This window comes from Lissotriton vulgaris, chromosome 9 (assembly GCF_964263255.1).
Source record: "Lissotriton vulgaris chromosome 9, aLisVul1.2, whole genome shotgun sequence".
Lineage (NCBI taxonomy): Eukaryota > Metazoa > Chordata > Amphibia > Caudata > Salamandridae > Lissotriton > Lissotriton vulgaris.
In genome coordinates, this window is record NC_141697.1 from 1,155,589,984 (window position 1) to 1,155,614,467 (window position 24,484).

The window sequence follows — 24,484 nt, forward strand, 5'->3', positions numbered from 1 at the left end:
GCCAAGACATGGAACTCCCTCCCCACCCACCTCCGCCTGACCCAAGACCACCTCGCCTTCAGGAAGCAACTCAAGACCAGGCTGTTCGAGCAGTAGCGGACCCCCTCCCCCAGCGCCTTGAGACCCTCTGGGTGAGTAGTGCGCTATATAAATGCGATGATTGATTGATTGATTGATATGTGAGGCTGCAGTGGTTATGTTATTGTTCTGACTGGTCATATAATGTTTATGACTGCAACTATTGTGGTTGAACCTGGGCATTTCACGATTTAAATTGGGATATGGTACCCCGGCTTGGCATATGATGGTTGGTAAATTGATCCTTGTAGTAGAGCATATGATGGATGTGACTCTGCAATATCTTCACTGCACAACTGAAATATAATTGGGAGCAACTACTTCATGGCAAAAATAGTTATTAATCTGCTTCAGTAACTTCCACTTTAGCTAAGGAGATGTTACTCCCTGTGATATAATAAAATGCAGAGAAACACCTCTTCTCACCAAGCTAGAATTTCGTGATATTGATGGATGGTTCTCAGGATACTGATTAGATTAAGGAAGTGTGTCAATTAATCTCAAGGTCGGATATTTCAGCCTAGGCCCGTAACCGATTATGAAATGTCCTAAAAAGGACTGCTTCAGAAAATATGTCGTGTTGTAAATGATCTGTGAGAGTATGGACAACTGACAGAGTGCAAATACTTGCAAAGCAGTACGGGCGTCTGTTTATGCGTTTACGTGTGGAACTGTGAATTCTTAACATCCTTTTATAGTTTTGTTTAAAATAAGAATAGTATTATCTCTAACAGTTCAGGACTGGCGTGCATAAATAACGATTATCTCTAAACACACAAACACTGGTTCAGAAAGCAAGACCCCAGTTTCCGGGTCCTATAGAGCATACTCAAGGTGAACCAGGATGTTAAAAATGCGTTTCTTTTCAATTGGAAATAGACCAAGCCATTTAACAAAGTTTAGCCACTTATACTCAAGCGGGAGATATGAAATGCCACAGGTAACCTGCACTCCTCTGATTTCACCTAGCAACAGCTTGAGCACTGGCAGAACAATGACTTTCATAAATATAAGAGCGGATCTGACAGATCTACAAGCCATAGGTGCACTAACGGGGTTAACATTATAAAAACAATTCTTTCGTTTAACCTTAACATCGCAATAAATCCAATCTTTTAGCGCTACCATTACTGTCCCCCTCCTTGGCCACTGCTTCATTGTAAATCATAGCAGTGCTGTAGTCAATCAAAATTCAGCATCACACACAAGCAGCGAGTATTCCTGGAGGATCCCCTCATGATTGATGGCATCACACAATCAAACACGCTGACTGCACAGGGATGGGGGCACGAGTAAACAAAACTGCCAGGTTGCATTGGTTTCAACAAAACCATTATAGTCAATTCAATTCATACAGAATAATATATTTATATTTTTCATAAAACAGGCAGAGTAAATCCATTAAAGGAAAGAAACAATTGAAAGAACAGTGAAGAAAAATGAGGGTGTGGGAAAGACAGGAAGAACAAAAGTGGAAGTGTAATGATCGACATATATAGTTAACTGTTTTTTTTGTTTATCCTACGTAGCAATGCACTTACTATCACGAACATAAAAAATATTCTGAAAAGTAAGCAAAGCTAACTTTTATCTCTGATCTCTCTTAATGAATTCCAAATGCCTACTTTTATATGATTGTTGGAAATAATCCTATCTATTGCATTGCTCCAAGAGGGTTTTTCTTAGCTAATCACAAGATTCACCCCTGGGCCAGTCTCCACTGTCCATTCCTCCCTCAATTTGCAATTCAATGAAGGGATCGCCAATAAGAACACAGCGTGTGTTGACCTAGTAAAAAAAGTCGGGGTGGTTAAAATTACGTTTATGATGCCACTACATAATATGACGGTAGGGCCGACGGCTTCAGTTGCCCATGTTTTTAACGTGAAACATTAGCCCTGAAGAAGAATTGATTTAAATCTTTGTTGAGGTTTCTTGTTTGCCTTCCAATTATAAATCATATTGATTATGTTGATGCAAGTTTTTATGAACTAATGAAACTGCAATATTTTTTTAAAAATAATATGAATTGCATTATCAATGAAGTCATTCGAAGGTAAATTCTATTCAACTCGAATAAAAAATCAAGAATCATTCAACTTCAATAGAGTATAAATAGAGCAATTATCTGTTCAGTTCTCAATAACTCAATTAATTTCTCAATCACTTTACAGGGAGCACCATAGTAGCCCCCAGGCCACCAACTGGAGGCTGCAGAGTCATGGGGGCCCCAAAGTCACTTTCTGACAGGCTTTTCATGTTGGAAACATGAAAACCAACAGCATAATCCAGATGGCGGAAACACCGGGATTATTTCCGGCTTCCAACTGGCGGGTTTAAACTCTGATCGCCTACATTGTAATTAGACGGTCGTACTTCAAACCATGGATGGCGGGCATCCTAATCAGACCCTAAATAGACTTTTGTGGTCCGATTTATTTTCCACAAATTGCTCCTAATTATGTGGGCAGGAGTATTTGTGTCATTATTGGTAATTCTGCATCAAAGAGTGACACTGAATTACTAAAACTACGCTGATTACTCCAGTTGAATATAAATTCTGCCCAGGCCTAATAAGGACCGATACTTCCAATGGCAGGAAATGTTCTTACTGGAAATGTTTGTATTATTCGCACTTTCCAGTAAGGTTCATTAATCACAGTCATAGTCTTCATCCTCCCAGACCTTATAGAATTGAGGTGGCAAGCCTCTTAGAGAGAATTAATCCTTAAACTAAAAGTTGGGAAGAAGGCATCTTAATGATAATTTCTTACAAGTAAAATGAATATTGTCTCTAAGTTCGTCTTCCTCAGAGTAGGGGTTCACAGTGTTGAGACTTTACAGAAGCTTCTATATACAAGAACATACCAGGACTCAGACGCAGTGAAACAAAAGAAGTATTTATCAGCATGAACACCTTGCACTACCCCAGTATTGAAATTACTTTACCAGAACCCAAAACATTCAGGCACTACTGAAAAACAAAGGTATTGACAGGAGCACAAGATGGAACTCTAAGGATTTCAACTACTGAAAACTGCTGGAAATGACCATCTTTGTGTGGTATTTCCCCAAATGTTTGTATTCTTTTCCTGAACCGGTTTTTGCAGGCCTAGTACTGCACACTTTACTCCTGCTTATCAGTGATAAAGTACTTGTGCTCTCCTCTCCAAACAAGTTACAGTTAACATAACCCAAATTAGCACATTTTATGTATTTGTTAGTCCCTCCTTTATGGTACCACATGCACCCAGGCAATGTGAATTAAATGCTACTAGTGGGTTGCAACACTCCTTGTGCCACCCCCTATTATAGTAGGGTGGAACCTGTCTCCCGGCCTATCCCTGCAGCCTGGGTGTTTAATTTTAAAGTGCCATTTTGATCCAGCAAAATATGCCTTTTGTTAGGATTAAACCTTCCTTTTTATCACTTATAAGTTACCCCAAAGTTAGGCCTTTAAACCCATAGGGCAGGGTGCATTGGATTTAAAAGGTTGGGCATGCATGTTTAATGTTTTACTTTCCTTTTAAACCTCCTAAGTATTTTTAAACTATGGCAAGGCTGGACATCCCATGGGTTTATGCTGGTTTACACTATTACCTTTAATAAATGATAAATTCAGTTTGGGAATAGCTAGAAAAATAGTTCAAGGACTCATTTTAAAATCCAACTTAATGACCAGGTCAGATTTTATATTATTATTTTTTAAATTATATGTTTGGAAAGTTGTCATTTACCTGACTAAACCTAAAATGCTTTCATGCCAGTGTTCAGCTGTCACCTGACATTTGATAGCTTTCCAGTGATGAGCGGTGTATGACTTCTAGACAGCAGACAAAGGGCTCTGGGTGTGTGGAGTGGGACTCCTTCCTTGACAGGATGTACTCCGAGGCTGTGCCCTACCGATTCCTGAGCTCAGTTGATAACAATCTTGCCACTGGCAGATGAAGCACACATCGAGACCTGCCTCCCCTTTGTCTTTCCAGTCAGGCTGGTTCCAAACCCAGTGGAAGTGCACAAAGTGAGGAGAACTGTGTTAGATGTTGGACAAAGGCTTGCCCCCCTCACTGACATGCTGGCTCTGGGAATAAAGGTGGAACCCACAGACCTCTCCTCAGAACACTCCCAAACCTGTGAGGAATCAGAAGAAGCACTGCCCTGCTGTCTGACAAACCTGAATGATGACTGGGTCTGCTTACCTTTAGCCAGGACCTCCAGAAGTGACGCCAAGGGTCAGTTGGTTGATTCCTGTTTGAGCCACAGGGACACAATAAGCTTCTAGTGGCTCCTCTCTCTGCAACTCCAGCTAGCTGTTTCAATTTGGATCTGCCCTGGACTGTACTGTTGGCCTGTGCTGGAGTAAGTCCTAAGCCCCAAGTGGTGCCCTTAGGTCCTGATCTCATGGCTAAAGTTAAAGTGTACTTCTCCTGTCCCCCAAACTGCAAGAAGTGAGACTTTTCCAACTTTCTGCCTGAAGAAATGTCAGAGAATAGGACTGCAGTGGTTGACGTTGAATCACCAGTCAGCTTCAGCTTGCTGGTTTGCCCCACTGAAGGAGGTCTCAACAGTCTCTAAGTCTAAATGTGAAGGGCTTCATTGGGACCGATGCAAAGCAACAACCGTCAAGGCCTTTCCGGTCAAGGACATCAGACTTTGCCCAGTCAGATCTTTCCCACCGTCATCAATGACAGCCTCAGAACTCCACTCTTCAGCAACCCACCTTCATTGAGCTCTGTTTCGGATCCTGCTTGCAACTTTCCCTGCTGACAGCTCGTCGACTATCAGGCTTGTGCCATAAATGTTCCTAAGTCAGAAGGTAATCTTTCCACTAAGATTAACCTGCCTTTGTATCCAACCTGCTGTCCATCACGGTGAGCCTTAACTTTTGACCCGGTCTTGCAAGACCTAGTAACAGTGGTTGGCAATTTGTGCTTTTTGGCACTATTTTTCATTAAAAAAAATTATATCTTTTGTTCTACTTTTTGAGTTGTTTGTAATTTAGTGTCACTTTATTAACTGGATCTTGTGTTGGGATTTCACTTTATTAATGTTTGGGTACTGCATACGTTATTTGCATATTACTTCTAAGTTATGCTTGACTGCTTTGTGCCAAGCTGCCAGAGAGTTAAGCACAGGTTTATTTAGTGACTTGAATGTTTCACCCTGAAAAGGAATTTAATTATTTTTGAAGTGGGTTCTCATCCCCCTCAATTAATACAGAAACCAACCAGCCTCAACTCAAAAAGCTACTCCTGATGGCCAAACTACCCCAAAGACCTAAAGTCACAGTAGAGGGTTTTACTTGCTAGAACACAGAAAACAAACCAGAGTCAGAAGAACGGAATCTTTTGTTCTCTGTGAATAAATTAGTGAAGCTCAATGAATATGTCAGAGTTATAAATGGCTCACATTTCCATGCCCCTAAGGATTTTAAAATGGCAAAATACGTTTTTGAAAAACTGAGAAGAACTTTTAGGAGAAAACCCAGGGCCATATTTGTAAAAACAATTAATGATGGAAATCTTGATATAAACATGAAAGAATACTAGGCAGAATCGGTGAATGAATGGATGACTGTTACTCAGTGGTGGCTACTGCTAATCTAACTTTGGGTGGCAACACAAAGAAAAAAATGACACTTACCTTTTGCTGCTGGCTGCTGCGATCTTCTGCTCCTGTGCTGCGCCTCATTGCTCCTTGCACTTCAATCCCCAGGAGCACAAGCTCCCAGACTTCCATCAAAATCCAGATGCTGCTCTCATGTTAGTACTCCCAGCATGAGAGCAGCACTGGGAATAGGTGGAGCGAGCCGGTCTCATGCTCCAGGAGAGGATGGTGGCCTCTGTTAGCTGGAATAGTGTGATCCTCTGCCTGTACACCTGCTCCTCCCTCCTCCAGACCCTCTCTCCTTCTGCCTGGAGCCGTAGCCGCCTCGCAATGACATAGAATGCCGCCATTCTGGTGAAAGTGGTGCATTTTGGGGCCTTTTTTATAGCCTGCACCTGGTTACCACCTGATTTCAATCCATGGTAAGTACCAATTCTTAAATACCGAATTTCATGCAAATTTGGTATTTAAAAGGGGACCTACATCTCGAAATTCATTTTTACCATTTCTTATTTACCGAATCGGTACATTTACCGAATCGGTAACTTTACCGATTCGGAAACTTTACCGAATCGGTACATATACAGAATCGGTAAAGTTTACGAATCGGAAACTTTACCGATTCAGTAAATTTACCGATTCGTTAAAGTTTCCAATTCAGAAACTTTACCGATTCGGTATATTTACCGATTTGGCTACTTTTTGGTCCACTACATCCCAAATGCCCAATACCCGTCGGTAACGGCCGAAATTACCGAATTTCAGCCTTTACCGACCGGTATTGGCCCACCTACATCTGGCCCTTGGTAATTTACAGAATCGGTATGTTAAGAATTCGGTAATTTACCGATTGCTTAAGTTACCGACTTGGTAAATTTCCGAATCCTACAATTTGGCCACCTACATCTGAAAAGCCTAATTCCGGTCGGTAACGGCCGAAATTCGGTAATTTCGGCCGTTACCGACCGGAATTAGGCTTCCTAGAGCTTGCCCCAAGTGTGCATGTTGGTTTATCTGGCCATGTCCGGACAGCCAATCAAACATGAAACTTTTAGTGCCGGCCACCACTCCCACTCCTGCTGCTGACGTGACATGGCCCCTCCCCACCCTAGACTCGCAGATTGGAAGTCAAAAATAAAATGACAATAACATAGTTTGATTGCCATTTTATTTTTCTTCTGCGTGCTGCGTTTCAGCAGTGGGGCGATGCTCCTCCATCATAATCCCTGCTGGTTAGGAACCTTTTAAGAAGCTTCATTGCTAAATAATTCACCTCTTCACAAAACTTCAAGCATTCATGAACAGCAGCACACTGAGGGCCCGATTCACAGAATGAATTTAAGACTCAATCCTAAACTTACTACTATTTTGGTATTCATAGAATGCACTTACTAATGTTGGCATTCACAGAATGAATTTACTACTTTTGGTATTCACAGAATGAACTTACTACTTTTGGTATTCACAGAAGTTAGGATTGTGTCTTAAATTTGTCTTAAGACAAACTTAAGACAGACTTAAGACAGACTTAAGACAAACTTAATACAGACTTAAGACAGACTTAAGACAAAATGCTAACTTCTGTGAATACCAAAAGTAGTAAGTTCATTCTGTGAATACCAAAAGTAGTAAGTGCATTCTGAACCGGTGTCTTATAACCCATGACTTCTAAGTGGAAACCATCAACCCCCTCTAGAGTGACACACTCAATCAGTGTCATGCAGGGTCTGACTTTTGAGGATCTTCTGTCCTTTGTCCCTGTGAGAGAACGTATAACACCTCCAGGTCAGAAGTTGTCTCACAAGGGTCAGCCATGTGGTGCTCTACTCTCAGAGCTGATAACCTCTAATCCAAAAACCCCAGAAACTGGAGCTTTCAGGGCAACCTAGGAGGCTGCTATTCTACGCACTTCCAACACCAGTAGTAACTCATTATGCAGGATGCAGTCAATGAACATCTGGGGACTGATTATGATTCTCATCTGGGCCCCATTCCCTCACTTTCCCAGGGATACCAGAGACAAAGAGTGGGAAAATTCTAACACGGGCCTTGGATACCTCAGACACCTGTCCTGGAAGGCGCTGAACTGGGGTAACCAGCCTTTCCTCCACAATGTTGCAGCTGGCACCATTATTTCATAGAGCCATAACAAGTATACCATTCACTGTGATCTGCTGGAAGTGGTGAATCCTACTCTCAGGGATCACAAGCTTTCCCTCTGAGTCTAACTCCTAACTAAGGGACACTAGGGCATGATCTATCCTCTGCTCTTGGGGACTACCTTCCCCATTGGCCGTACAGACCACCTCTATTGGGTTCCCACTAGTAAATGGCCACTTAGTACGTAAAGGGACCCCCTGCTTCTGGAAATAGGGTGCTGTGGTGGTCAGAGTACATCGCGCGAGGGTCGCGCGATGTCATTCATTTAATGTTTCACGTGCATGTTGCGCGTATGTTTTATTGTGTTTTAAATGTACATTCACGCGTGGTGGGTCCATTCAATGGAGGTTCCAACGACATTTGCCAGTCACCGTTTGGTTTTCCATTGAAAAGACGCTTCGCGCTTGGGTGGAGTTATTTACTAATAAAATCCTACTCGAAAGATACTACGATTTCTTGGATTTATTCTTGCTACATTTGGTGACGATCTGGAAAACTCCACCCACACCCATGCAGAAAGAATGAGTATTTCTCACTGATTTCATGAACCCTTACCAACGTCGAAGATTCATAAATCCGGCTCCACCAAGGGATTCCTTCAGGAGTATGCCGGTCGGATTTTAACTCGACAAGTAAAGGGTTTGCTTTGGAAAAGGTAGGTGGGAATTGACTTTAAAAAAGCTCCCATTGGCTAGCACTTACATTTCGAGTGCGTATTGGAAGCCGCTTTTGACTAATTTTGAGAGACGAGTTCCTATTGGCCAGCATTAATCTCGTCCCTACGTGCATGTGACTCGTACTGTGGTAGTTCAGCCCCTGTCTCCAGCAGATACATTATTGCCTGTGGGTGTAATTTGGATGACAGCGTGCACAGTATCTTGGTTAGACGCGCATGCTTTATAACCTCTGTGTGCATCGTTCACCAGCGATTCACACGCTTTTTCACATTTTACAAACCACAGTGCGTCTCGTTGCTGATCAGCAATACGCACGCTTGAAATTTACTTAAATCATCTGCCGGTGCATCCCGCTTACAGAACAGGGATACGCACGCTTGTTCATAACTGGGTGGATCGTCATTATTTAAATAATCTGTCAGTGCGCATCACTTTTCTCCAGCGATATGCACGCTTGAAGCCAAGTTTAATTACCTGCCTGTGCGTTTCGCTTTCACAGCAGCGATTCGCAAGCTTAATCTTATCCGGTTGAGGCATGATTTAAAGAAACGATCACAGCATATAGCAGCGATACACTTATTACTAACCCTGGGCGAAGGACTTCGCTACGCCCGTAGAGTTGCCTCCTTCGCCCTTTGCAAAGTAGGCGTAGCATGCAACACTACGCCCACCCCTTGGGTGTAGTGAAGTTGCCTGCCACCCTCCTCCCTCTCGCCCTCCCCACCAAATTTTTGAAAATAATGAAAGAAAAGTAAATAAAAAGTCACTTACCTTGAGCGCTGCGTCCCGGGGCTCCCTCTGCTCGTTCGCGCCGGCATCGCCGATACCAATGCGCATGCGCGGCATTTCTCGCACAAAATGCACATGCGCGGGCGGCCGCGCATGCGCATTGGTATTCAAGATGTCGGCGGCGACGGCGGCGCGAACGAGCAGAGGCAGCCCCGGGACCCAGCGCACAAGGTAAGTGCCTTTTTATTTACTTTTCTTTCAATATTCTCAAAACTTAGGTATAGAGGGGAGGGGGCAGGCGGCGCGTAGTGGGGCTAGGCAAAGTGCTTAGGTGGGCGTAGTTTCTCGCCCACTTTGTGTAGCTCCGCTTAGCCCCACTACGCATACTACGCCCAGGGTTACTTATTACCAATTTTATCTTGACTTTGTTTGTACTTATTCTTGATTGTTGTCTTTATTTTAATGGCTAACACCCAAGTGCAACAGATTACTCAACCCCCACCTTTCCTCAGTAAACCTGGTAGCCCCCAAATTATTTGGTCTGAATGGTTCAGGTTATTTGAGAACCATCTAGTTGCTATTGACGCTGTAAATGATCCTGCTGCTGGAAAGTTTGCATTACTTTTTGGATGCCTAGGCCAAGCTGCACAAAGAATTTTCCATAGTATTATTCCAATTCCCTCCTGCTGTTTCACATGCTGGTGATGGACAATGGAATGTCTATTTGGAAGCAGTTGCGTGGTTAAAAAAACAATTCTGTGAAGAACCAAATATTATGTTAGAGCGACATCATTTTTATTCAAGGAAACAAAAGGAAGAAGAGAAAGTTGAGGAATACATATCTGCGCTCAGGGTCATGGCAATCACGTGTGACTTTGGCCCCTTATCTGATAATTACATCAGGGACCAATTTGTTTTCAATTGTGCCTCACGCAAAATTAAACAGAGGAATTTAGAATGCAAAAACCTTTCTCTGTCTGAGGTGATTGACTTGGCTTTGAGCATTGAGCGGTCCATTTTGTCAAGCAAAGTGATGCTAGATACATCTAAAAGTGGAGTTAACATTGACTCTTCTTGAGCCACACTTCTCGTGGAGAAGTGTGGCTCAATGATTAGAGCGGCAGACCCTGATGCAGAGGTCTAGCCCGGGACCAGGGTTCAATTCCCCGCCTCAGCGGGTCTTGGGCTCAAAAATTCCACGGACCTGATAATTCTCACCTCAGTGCCTATTCCAATCATGGAGTCCCACTCCTCAACTCCGGGCAATAGCTTGCTTAATCTCCACAACGGCCCCCACAACACTAAGGATGCCTGGCCTCCACCTTGGGGGTGCCCCGGAGTGGACGCCTCACAGGGAAAGCCAGGATGGGTTCCACAGCGGTATTCGTACAAGTGCCTTGAGACCCTTGCGGGTGAGTAGTGCGCTATACAAGTATCAATTTACATTTACATTTTTCTTCCGAGATTGATAATGAAGGTTCTATATGCGCAGTAAATGCTAAAAGCAAAAATTTTAAATTTAGCCAAAATAAACAGTTATTTGTGTGTTATAGATGCGGTTCTAAAAACCATACAGGGAATTCTCCTAATTGTCCAGCTATTAACAAAAGGTGTGTCATTTGTAAGAAAATGGGGCATTTTCAAGGGGTATGCAGAAATGCTAAAAGATCAGTTAATGTGAACTGTATTGACCCAGATGTGGATTCCTGTAGTAACTATTTTAACAACATTGTAGTTGCAGTTGATTGTATTGATGAAAAGGATTCCATAAAAGGGCCTTTATGTTCTACTATTATTAACAACATTCCTTTACAGGTGATGGCTGACTCTGGCTCCCCTTTTACTATCTTTAGAGATACTACTTTCTATGAGCTTTGGACCAGGAAAGTTGATCTCATCCAATCTGACGTAAACCCAAAGGCATTTGGGGAAAAATATATTATTATGATTGGCTATTTCACTGGTCTGGTGCAATGTCTTTGAAGAGGAACCATAACAAAAATGTATGTTGCAGAGAAAGGGAAAAACATTATTGGCTGGAAGGATCTTGCTCCCATGGACCTATATTTAGTTCCTGAGGATGAGAATCCAATTAAAGTTGGGGATCTTCCGGTATGCAACATTGAGTGTAGCATGTCTGATTCAGATTCTAAGGTATCAAAAGAAGTTATTTCCAGTTTTCTGTAACACTGTGGGATCAGTTAAGGGTTTTGAACATCGTATCAGACGAGTTCCTTGAGCTCAACCCATTACACACAAAGTTTGCTCGGTAGCCTTGAGTGTAAGAAATTAATTGAAAACTACATTTGAGAATTTATGTGAGAAAGGTATCATAGAACCTACTAATTCTTCACACTGGGTCGCACACATCGTAGTCGCATGCAAAAAGTCGGGTGAAATTAGGCTGTGTGTGGACTTGCGTGCTTTGAATAAAAACATTATCGTAGACTCTCACCCGCTCCCTAAGATTCATGAATTATTGGCAAATTTAAGGGGGGTTAAATGGTTCTCTCTAATCGATTTGAGATCGGCTTATCATCAGGTCCCCCTTTCTAAGGATTCACAAGAATTAACGACTTTTGTTGCACCTTTTGGGGCGTACACATTTTTGTTTCTCCCTTTCGGTTTAGCATCGGCTGGGAGTGTTTTCCAGAAACTTATGGATTCACTTTTTCGGGAAGTTAAAGGTGTGCAGGCCTATTTAGATGATATTTTGATGCATGCAAAATCATTCGAGGAGCATAACACGATCTTGAAACAAGTATAAACAATTTTATTAAGGAATTAAGGCAAAGTTTTCAGTCATTAGAGCAATTGAAGATGCCAAACATCCTACGGATAAAGATTTGTTACGGTCTTTCTTAGGATTGGCTGAATATTACGCCAAGTTTGTTCCTTTATATGCTCAAGTGTTTGAACCTTTACGCATGCTATTAAGGAAGGGTAAGAGTTTTAGTTGGTCTTCTGATCTCAAAAATGTTTTCTGCCAAGTTAAAAAATTGATTGTTTCTGCTCAAGCCTTGCATGTTTTCAGAGATGATTTTACTTTCATTATAACGGTTGATGCTAGTATCTCTAGTCTTGGGGCAGTCCTGACTCAAAGGGTAGGTGGTTGCGGACAAACAGTGGCGTTGGCGTCCAGATCACTCAAGTGTTTTGGACAACGGTATAGTACCATCGAAGGAGAAGCATTGGCATGCGTATGGGCTGTCCAAAAATGTTAAATGTACATTTGGGGTCAGAAGTTCGAACTTGTCACTGATCATAAACCTCTGATATATTTTTGATAAGGTTGGCACTTCTTGTTTATCAGCCAGACTAATGAGACTGGTATCTAAACTCCAAGAGTTTCATTTTACAGTAAAGCATATCCAAGGTGGAAAGATTTTTCGGGTCAGTTGTCTATGATGAAAGATGAGGATATTGCACCTGATGATGTTGAATGCATTACAGTGGTGGATGCTGTTTGTGAGCATGATTCCTTTTTGTCAGAAGGAATGGAATTTAGCTTGTGAGAAAGATGCTGTTTTTCAGAAGGTAACTGATTACTCTACGAATTGTTAGCCTAGCTGGGGATTTATGTGTTTTTTCGCAGATTTCTGAAGAACTTTCAGTTGAGAACGGTATTGTTCGTAGAGGTGATAAATTTGTGCCACCAGTTGGTTTGAGTTCTATAATTAATAATGAAGCACATGGGGGTCATTTGGGGGTTCCGAAAACGATCATGAGAATAAAACAACACTACTGGTGGCCTTATTTAGATACTCAAGTGAGGAAGGTCATTAATGATTGTCCGGAGTGTCTCTTTTTGGATAAGCACTGGCAGACCTTAAAGTTTCCGTTACATTCCACTGAATTTCCTCATACTCCTTGGGAAAAAGTTGTGGTAGATTTTTCCGGTCCATATTCTGTGTTAGACCAAGATAAGAAATATGTTATCTTGTTGATTGATTATTATTCTAAATGGATGTATCATGATTTTTGAAAAAAAAACCTAATCTGAAGGTTTGGCTGAGTGAGGAAGCAAGATGGCGGCCGCTACTGCAGCAGTGTGAGGAGCTGCGCTTGTTTCCGCCCGGTGACCGACCCAACCTGGCTTAATCAGCGGTGTTTGTTACATCGACGTCGGCGATTTCTGGGACTCACCGAGGCGTGGTGCTTCTGAGAGGGAGACCGGCTTGTTCTCGTTAGAGCCGTTGAACTTTACCAAGACCGCTCGCTTTCTCCCGCTCTGACCGAGGCGGGACCCAAGTGTTTCTTTGTTGCAACGTTTAAGCTTCGCTACACCTGTGCTTATGGGCTTGAACTGGCTGCTGCGTGGTGCGCAAAGACGCGATTCAAGGCGTCTGTGCTGACGAAATCTGCTACAGTGTATCGAAGCGGGAAAGCTCTTACGTTGCTGCTACTGCTTTTGCTGCAACAGTGTTACAGTTTGGCCGATTTTCCGCGGTGTATCGACTGATTGCTGACTTGGGCGCGAGGACGTGATTCGAGGCATCTCTGCTGAGGAAGGTCAGAGTAGGCGGTGGGGGCTACGAGATCAAGACCATAGCGACTCAGCTGAGTGTACTCTTCGTACCTGTGGTGCTCGGACGCTGTGTGGAGCGCGAGGACGCGATTCAAGGCGTCTTGGCTGGTAAGTCCTTTGAAGTCCTTTGAAGCTATTATTTCAACATTGTAGCAGTTTCCTGAGCTTTTTTTCTTCACGTTCGGAGTTGCAGAAGAATTAGCCAGTGAGCGGATACATTTTTGCTGAGTTTGCTACATCGTGGTGTGTGAATATCTTTCCAACAGCAGGTAATAACTGCCAAGACATAATTGATTTAATTGAAAGAACAACTTATTTTTTTCAATTTTGATATATTAATTGAGAATTTAACTATGGCTCCTAAAGGCAGAGTAACAAAAAAAAACACCACTAATTTGGCTAATTCTGCAAATTCTGCAAATACCACCCCGGGTGTGGCTGAGAAATCAACTACAGCAACAGTAATAGATCCAGAAAATCGCAATTCACAACCAAATGGCACTACTAAAGAGCCCATTATACCTGATGTATTAAAAAAAAGGCTATAACTAATCCTAACAAAAGTATCACAAATGAGCCAACCCCCTCTAAGGTTCTACCACGTCTTAACTCTAAAAAACTGATATAAGTCAACCAGCTAAATCCCCTGCTGTTTTAGCTCTAGATGACGAAGGAGCCGGAGTAAGAGGGGGAGCGAATGATGACGTACTATCTGAACTTTGCCTCGCTGTAGAGGGAGTTAGAGTCTCACCCAGGCTGACTGAACAACAAGATGCAGAGTCTATAGAATCAGGGGGCCAATTTTTCTCAATGTCTGATCTATCAATAGCATCGGAAGGAGATCTTGAAGAAGAACTTTTAAGCGAGGGGCATCTTCATGAAAAAGAATGGGCGGATGATTGTAATCAAATCTCAGAAGAAGATATGCTTGGTTCTGATTTTTTAACAAATGAAGGAGTCTCAAATACTGTTCGCAAGGTCATAGAGGAGAAATCTAATGAGAATATAAGTGCCATGAGTCAACCTCAATGGGATGGGGCCGGTGCGAGTAATGAAATTGATCCAGAATCTCCAGAGTTATTAGAGGAAGCTGAGGAGGTTACACTAAAATCCATATATAAGCTACAGGCTTCAATGTATCGAATGATTATGACTCACAGAGAGGAAACCAAGGCTGAGGGTCTCCGGACTCAGGGAGCTGTACGTAAACTCCAGAATGTTGTTCGACGATTGGCTAAGTCTAGTACGGATACTAATTTGAGAGTGCAAGAGACTGAAACGCGCATATCTGCGGTAGAGGATGAGCTAACGCTACAAAAAAACTCAATCAAAGACTTGGATAGTACTAGGCAAGATGTTGACTGGAAATTAACTGATTTAGAGAATCGCGCACGTCGTAACAATTTACGTATTTTGGGAGTTGCGGAAAAATCAGAAGGGAAGGATGTTCGCTGGTTTGTAGTAGAGATGTTTTCAGATGCCTTTCAGGATCTTAATGGATGGGACTGGGACAAAGAAATTATAAGAGCCCATCGTTTTCCTTTCAACCAAAAACCTGACCAGGAGGGGAGGAATAAACATCCAAGAGCTATTCTCATCTGTTTGCAGAATTATCTTCTCCGGGAGATCCTATATGATCTGGCTAGGCCATCCAAACCCAGAAAAGGTTTGGGGCATGAATTCTTTGTCAGACCAGACTTTTGCTCCGCAACGGTTCAACAACGCTGGAGACTTAAACAGCTAATAGCACCTATGCAAGCTAAGGGGGGGGCAAACCTTCTTATTGAACCCAGCTAAGCTTAAAGTTGTGCATAAGGGAAGAACTTTATTTTTTGTCTCGGAGATCAAAGCATAACAATTCCTAGAAATCATGTAATAATGTTTTATAGGATAGAGGCTAGGGATAACATTGTATTTAGTTTGAATGGGCCGACCCCCTAGCAGTGTCTTATGCTATTTTCTCTTTTTTTTGTCCCAGATGCATTCTATTCTCTTTTTTTTTTTTTTTCCAGGTTGGTCTGGCCCGGGCGGTACTCACAGCCCATACTCACATACCATCAATGAGGGCAATAGCCCTTACGCTTCTGGTGGGGGGGTGCTGGGGAAAGGGAGGGGTGGGGGGAAGAGTGGGGGTAGTGGGTGGGAAGAGGTTTTTTTTTTGGGGTGCAAGGTCATACAGCTGGAAGATGTATTTGTTCTGTGTTCAAGATCCACTTACGGCAGGTGCCGAGTTTTGGAAATTGTTGTTTATGTATCTTTGATTAGGCGAGTTTACCTTAAAAATGATATACAATGGCTAAATTGTCGATATGTTCCATCAATGTATGTGGTTTGAATGATAAAAGAAAAAGGGGTATAATGGCTCAGATGTTAAAAACTATGCGGGTGGATGTAGTCTGCATAGAGGAGACTCATATTGCCTGGTCTGACAGAGGGACCTTAAGAGATCTCGGATTGGATGTGGTAGGGTGCTCTCGTCAGAATTCTACAATAAGAGGGGTTGCAATCCTTAAGAGATATGGAATGGGGGAAGTAAAAAAGGTTAAAGAAGACTCATCTGGACGATGGGTGATTGCTGAACTTAAATATGGAGGACTAATTATTACTATATGCTCAGTATATGCATCTATAATGGATGATTCTGCTGCGCTTAATCATCTAAGTGTAGAATTGGCACAATGGTCGTCCAATATTATATTTTGTGGAGATTTTAATTTACATTTGTAGGAAACATTCGACATTCATAGTAGCACTCCATATAAGGGTAGGAAGAAGAAGGTATTTGCAGCACTTAAAGGGATCATCCAAGAATATAGACTAACTGATGTAGGGCATGAGAAAAGGGCAGGGATGTTTGGGTATACTTTTTTTTCTGCTCCGCATCAAAGATTTTTTAGATTAGATTATTTCTTTGTATTTAAGGGATTATATAATGACCTAGCTCAAGTGGAATATGAGGTTCTTCCAAAAATTATCTCAGATCATAATCCTTTAATGTTCAAGTTTGAATTGAATATTTCTAATACCACTCGTTCATGGTCTTTTGATCGTAAATTATTGTATGACTTATCTTATATTGACCACATGAACACTTGGATCCCAGAATTTTTTTCTAATAACAAAGGTACTGCTTCTCCTGAAATAGTCTGGGATGCTTTCAAATGTGGGGTTCGGGGTGAAACATTGAGTTATTCAATAAGTAAACAAAAGGAAGCTAGACTGCAAGAAAGCTCTGAAATTAAAAATCTTAGATCCCTAGAGGTTCAACTTATGCAAGCATGTAATCAAGGATTACCTACTGAAAGTGTTATAAAGAAATTAACAACTATGAAAGTCAAGATACATCAACGATTCGCTACAAAGTTTGCGCAACAAGTCTCTGTCTTCAGGACAGAGGTCTATGAAGTTGGAGAAAACTCTGGCAAACTACTGGTAAAGAGGGCGAGACAAAAAGCGGCATTTGCTAGCATCAATAATATAAAAAATCACACAGGGATGACTGTTAGTAAATTGGAGGATATTCTTAGAGTATTTAGTGATTTTTTTTCCAAGCTGTATGCTGATGATGATCGCCCTGATTGCTCAGATCAGATTAATCAGTTTGTTGACTCAGTTTTGAATCCTACCCTATCTAATGAAGAGAAGGAGAAACTAGACTCACCATTCACCTGGGAGGAGATTGAACTCTCCCTAATGTCGCTAGCTTCAGGAAAAGCTGCAGGACCCGATGCCATTCCTTTAGAATTTTACAAATTCTTCAGGAATGCTCTAAAACTAGAATTATTGGATTTATGTTTGAATGCACAGCAAGGTAACGCCCCTCAATCATGGCATGACTCTATAATTACGGTGTTTCTTAAAAAAGGCAAGCCTCCGTTATTACCCTCATCTTTTCGTCCTATATCACTTATAAATACTGACAGTAAAATCTTTTCTAAAATTTTAGCGTTAAGACTATCTAATATCATCTCCCCTTTAGTTTCCAAGTACCAACATGGCTTTATTCCAGCTAGAGACACTGCCGATCACATTCTGCGTGTGATTTCTTTCTTGGATTGGTCTCAAGCAACTCGGTCTAATATTGCACTCGTATTTCTAGATGCTGAGAAAGCTTTCGACCGGGTTGCTTGGGGCTACCTTTGGGAAATCTTGTCCAGGAAGGGACTAGGACAAGGTATCATAAATGCTTTAAAAACTTTGTATAATTCCTCTAGAGCGTACATCCGTATTAATGGGCAATTATCTTCACCTTTATTAATTACTAGGTACCCGTCAGGGATGCCCCTATTCTCCCCTACTTTTTGCTTTTTATATTGACCCTCTAATTAATCGTTTCTTCTTAGAACCTAACATTAAACCCATACACTTAGCTAATATTAATTAAGGAGTCCTTGCCTACGCCGATGATATTGTGATCACTACTACGGACGTTCAAACAGCTTTACCTATTATTGATGAGATAGCTAAACAGTTTGGGTTTTTTTCTGGCTATAAACTCAATCTGGAAAAGACACAAATTCTTTGTTCAGGAGAAAACCCACCTGCAAACATCTCTATCACTTCAGAAGTTACATACTTAGGAATCAAAATCTCTTTACCCATAGAAAAGATACCAGAACGCAACCTAAACCCTATAGTAACCCAAATTAATACTTCATTGCAGCGCCTCGATCATTTACACTTATCTCTCTTTGGCAGACTTAACATTTTAAAAATGTTGATTCTACCAAAAGTTTTATATTTGTTTCGCACAATACCATTAGATTTTCAACTGCTTTCCTTTAGAAATTTAGAGAGAACTATGGGGCATATTACCAAGCAATAGCGATAATTATCGCTATTGCTTGGTTAGAGAAAAAAAGTTACCGCTGCGCTGCAGCGATTGTTACCGCAAATAAACCTTGGTATTACCAAGGTTTCTCGCAAATGTGATAAAAATCACCGCAATGCATGAATATCGCTGAAAAGTCAGCGATATTCATGCATTACCGAGCTAATGCTCCTAGCCATGTTATCCACCTCCCATTGGATAACATGGCTAAGAATTGCTCAGGGCAGGTTTTAGCTTTTGGAGATATTCGCGCTTAGCGCAAATATCTCCAAAAGTTGGTAATAGTAGATAGCAATGTTAGCGACTGTTTCCAGTCGCTAACATCTTGGCATGCCTACTTTGCATATCATTAATGATAAATATCACTGACATGCAAAGTGGGGCCCAAGATGGTCGCTATCTCCTACTAGCTGTCGCTAACTGGTGTTAGCGACAGCTTGGTAATAGGGAGATAATTTTATCTCCGCCTTCTTGGCTTTTAAAGTAAAAAAAAGCGGAGATAAACCCCCTTGATAATATGCCCCTATATTCCGATTTCTATGGGGTTATAAACGCCATAGGAAAGCTGCTAAGAAAATGATTCTTAGCAATGAATGTGGCGGATGGAATGTCCCTTACTTTCTTTTTTATTATTTTTCTGCCGCTTTGCAATACATTGGCCCCCTAATTATAGGAGATAGAGTGGAACTGTTGGATTGTCAGACTCCATCAATTTATCAAATGATTATGGGTGAGAAAGTTAAGGGCAGCTTTTTGAGAATGGTTGAACCCAGTTATCATAAGAAAACTAAGTATAAGACGTTGAAGTCAGCTTTTGGAGTCTGGCAAAAAATCCGAAAACATATAAAATTAATGAAACTAAATTTTTATACTCCTCTTACATCAAAGGATCTATTTCCAGAAATGTTTTATGATTTAACCATGTACAGATGGCAGCAGAAAGGAATAAGGCGTTTGGGTGATTTATTTTATAATGGTCAAATGGTTTCATTTCAGGATCTAATGATTAATTTTTCTGTGGGAAGAAATGATTTTTTTAAATATCTTCAACTCCGTAGCTTTCTGCAGAATCATCCTTTAATTCCTCCAGTTAAAACTCCATTGTTAGAGCTTTTGCAAAAAAAACCCTGTATAGGAGCTATTTATTTAAGTTTAATGCAGGAATATGGGGATGACTTAGGTCAATGCCAGTTGAAATGGGCTAATAGTTTAGGTATACCAGATGTTGATATTTTATTGTCGATTAAAATGGCTGCAGAGTGTCTTATAATCGGGATGATGAAATCCCAACATTTTATGTGCATCCATAATCTTTATTACACTCCCAGTAAAATTGTTAAGTGGAGCACGACGGCAGGTACGACTTGCAGTCGGTGTGGGTTATATGCAGCCGATGAATTACACATGTTTTTCTTTTGCTCTAAACTTTCATTGCTGTACCAACATATTGAAACCTTTCTATCTATTATTTTGAAAGGTGAGATTAAGATAACTCCCGAATTATTATTACTTGGTATAGACCATACTGTTACTAGGCCCAGACCAATCTCTTACTTTCTTTTTCTTTGTATGGCTGCAGTCAGATCTTGTATTACTAAGGAATGGATTAGCCCGGATCCCCCCACGTTTTTCATGTGGCGGGAAAAATTATTATTTATGTACAACATAGAATCTGCTATATATAAGTTGAAGGGGGTTAAAAAAAGAATCATGGGGGAAAAAATGTGGGCACCAATTGCCGAGTGGATTTAACCTAATTTGCTTTATTGTTTGCCCTATTCTTCTTTCTTTCGTGTATTCTGTCAAAAACTGTTACATATTTTTTGAACATATTGTGTTATTTCGTCTATTATGCTTTGCTGTATTTCCTTGCAATAAAACAATAAAACTTTAAAAAAAAAAAAAAAAAAAGGATGTATCATGATTTTGTGGAAAATCCTGATACTGAGTCTACTATTGCATTTTTGTGTAGAATTCTCCATTTAGAAAGGTCTCCAAAGGTTATCGTTACCGATAATGGTACTTATTTTGTATCTAGGAAGATGTGAAAAATTTTGAGTGAACTAGACATTAAACAGTTCAAAGTTGCGTTATATTCTCCTTCATCGAACGGTTTGGTGGAGAGAGGAAATAAAATGATAAAAGAAGGAATTCAAACAGCACTATCTTCCAACTTAAATGTTCAAGAGTTTGTCAAACAAAAGGTTTGGAGTTATAACAATGCACCTCACTGCACCACTGGGGTCTCCCCTTTTTCTTTATTAAGAGGCAGGGAAGCTCATTCTGTTTTGTTTCCATCCTGGTTACAAAGTATTGCTGGTGAGAAAATAGTTAACTTGAAAACGGTCCAGGAAAACGTCAGCGAGAAACAAAGACAAATGAAAGTAAACTTTGATCAAAAATGCAATTAATTTTGTACTGACATAATAGTAGGTGTTTGGGTACTGATTAAGAAACCATGCAAAGTCAAGAAAGGTGAATCAACATTTTTGAATCCAGCACAAGTGGTGAAGGTTAGCAGGGGTGCAGTTTTTATTGACAAGAAAGGTTGGTGGAACAAGAGGCAATTGGTTATGGTATCTTACGACCAGGTGAAGATAATGCAGTACAGATGTAGGAGGGGGAAAGAGGACTTAGATTGGAGACATTGGCTAGATTCATCATGTAAGAACAACATCATCCCTTCTCAGTCATGTTCGACTTTAATAGCTTCAACTTCTGGTCTCTCCTCTTCTCGTTCAAATGTTCAAAAAACTTATGCATGTTCTTCACATGGCCTTTCAATTAAAGTGCCTAAAAGATTTGATGGGTTTGTTAGATATTAGATGACGGGCATTTATATAGAATTTCAAAGTTGGGTTAGATATTAGAAAATGTACATTTATATTATTTGTTCATTTTTTTTCTTTTTTGTGTTGTTTTGGTTTGTTTTTTTATAAGGGGGAAGGTGGTGTGGTGGTCAGAGTACATCGCACAATGTTATTCATTCAATATCTCATGTGCATGTTGCGCGTGTGTTTCATTGTTGTGTTTTAAATGTACACTCACGCGTGGTGGGTCCGTTCAATGGAGGTTCCAACGGCGTTTGCCTGTCAACGTTTGGTTTTCCGTTGAAGAGACGCTTCGCGCTTGGGTGGAGTTATTTATTAATAAACTCCTACTCGAAATATACTACGATTTCTTGGATTTATTCTTGCTACAGGTTCCCTGGGCCAAAATCATCCTTAACCTGTACCTCTCAAGAATGAGACCATATTTCCTGAGACATGTTTCCTTCTTGAGGTGGTACATCATGACATCATCCTTCCCTAGGGCCAACAAAGAATCCGTCCCCACAGTGGGTGTATGCCTCCAGAGGCTGGCAGGCTGACTCGGGGACCCAATATATCTCCAGAGTTACCTCATATGCCTCAAACTACTTGCATATGTCATCCCTCACCACAAAGTTAAGCACCGGGGAGACGATTTATGAAAACTTCTCAAATTCAGCGCTGCAAGAAAACTTGCTGTGCTGCATTGCATGAGAGGGAGAGGGATCAGGCAAGAATAATCCATATTTAACCTTCTATGGTACATTCCTGTCCTCTCCTTGTGCTGTCAACGTAGGCACCCTTGCACCATGGTACAGGGGTGGCTGTGTTGCAGGCAGTATTGTTTTTGTGCTGAAAGGAACACCTTCCTGCACAAAAGCCCTTTTGTCTCTTTCTAAGTGTACTGCAGAAAAAGGGAAATTAAGTGGAGAAATAAAGATATATCTCCTCGTTAAGCCTGCCTAGGGAAGGTGTAGCATTCTGACGCATTCCCAGGTATACCATTCATGGTATATCTGAGACTGCAACAAAATCCATGGGTGGATGAGTGGGTACACCCAAACTCAACCCATGGTATGCCTCCCTAGGTCATGGTAGTGCAAGGTAGTGACTTGCATTACCCTGTGTTACTCCAGACTTACCAAGGGATGCAGGGCTATGCAAGGTGGCCTTGCAGGGCTTCGTAAATCTAACTCTACGTTTTGCATCACCATGCACCCTGTTGCATGGCACATGGACAACACAAAGCCTTGATAAATTTGCCCCTTAGTCCATAAAGCCAAATAAATATAAATAGCCACTAAATAAAAAAAGGTTACTGAGTGTCGCAATCAGGTATGTACAGCAGAGCTGTGCACACAAGCACTCACATAGGCCCACACACCCAGGCTATTTTCGAAAGAACTTTATGCTATAGGCATGCCAATGCATAGATTACATGGTCAAAATTCCGTCCATATGTTCTGATACACTGTTAATTATCTCTTCCACAAAACAAGCTTGTACTGGTCTCTGACATATTCACATTATAAATGTCTAGTATATGTTTGTTACATGGTGTATTCCCACAGGACCTTAATTGTATCCTATAGCAGTGGTCCTTGCTTTACAATGCCATTGTATCTGCAAGTAGTGGCCTATTTCTGTGTTGCAGTGTATATTGTCTCCCACCTAACTTCACAAACTCTATTTATCACCACACTCTGCAATTTGAATAATTGCATGGTATTCACTTTACCTTATCCATGTTTCAAACTTCACCTCCTGTGAATTACTCCCTTGTAAGACTAGATTTCACTGGGTCTTCACCTTCCTCTTGCTACTTTCATTTCTGGATGCCGGTGCAGACACCAACATCCACACCCTGTTGTGTATTAGGACAGTGGCGTCACTAGGGGGGTGCGGGGGTGCGGACTGCACCAGGTGACACCATCACCTGGGGTGACACCAATCACGCACCAGGTGATTGGTGTCACCCCAGATGATCGCGGTCAGTGGGGCAACGCGGCTGCGGCTCACTAATGCTGGGAGCCCGGACGAAGCTAAGGTGATGGGTGGGTGGCTCTGCGGCAGCAGTCTAGAGTTGACTGACAGCCTGCAGGCAGGCCCAGGGAAGTGCAGCAGCAAATAGTGTGCATGTTCCGTTTTCTGGGCTGAGACCGAGGGTTGCTTCATGCAGCAACCCCCGGTCTCCTATGAGCAGGTAGTAGTATCCCTGCTCTAGGCAATCACATCGCTGCCATTGCAGCGTTGTGATTGGCGCAGAGGAGGGGGGAGGGAGGCTGCTTGAAGCCTGCTCCGCAAAAACACGGCAGCCCAGGACCGGACAAGAGGGTTTAGGCGGCGCGGAGCTGGACCAGGCGGTAAGCAAAGTTTTTTTTAATTACAACAAGTGTGGCAGTGACACCTTTATCCGCACTGGGTGACACCAACCCTAGTGACAACACTGTATTAGGATTCTTTTAACTGACAGGCATTGGTCACATTTGTTCTTGAACTGTGGCATCACATGTCTGAGATTCGACATACAGTCGCCTGAATGTGACCTCGAATTTCTGCACACTGGAATCTAGCAAAATGACCAAGCTACATAAATAAAAAGGCATTTTAGGTTGTTAGAAAGTAAGCACTTTCCCATGTCACAGTTGACTCTTTCTAATAGCTTTCTGAGCTAACAAATACCAGAGCTACTGTCAGTGTTCATACTCACTTTGGTACTTTTTGTGTGTCGTGCACAGCAATTAGTGATGCCTTTCTGTGTTCTTATGTGTCTTTTCACTTTGTATTGGTGAATTTGGTGTTACTCTCATTTATGTTTATTAGTCCATGGGCCATGTATGCGGCCGTGGTCAGTAGTATCACTGTTTGTATCTGTTCATGTTACTCTCCTGTCATACCCTGTTGTAGTTGGAGTTTTTATAGGGAGCAGATCAGGTTTGCTGCATGAGGGGATTATCCATGCTTGCAGGTGGCTGATGGAGCGCTCTCACTGTACTGGGATACCTTTTCCAAGTGCCTGCCTGGTGTTATGCGCTGCTTTCATCTTCCATTAAACATTGCATGC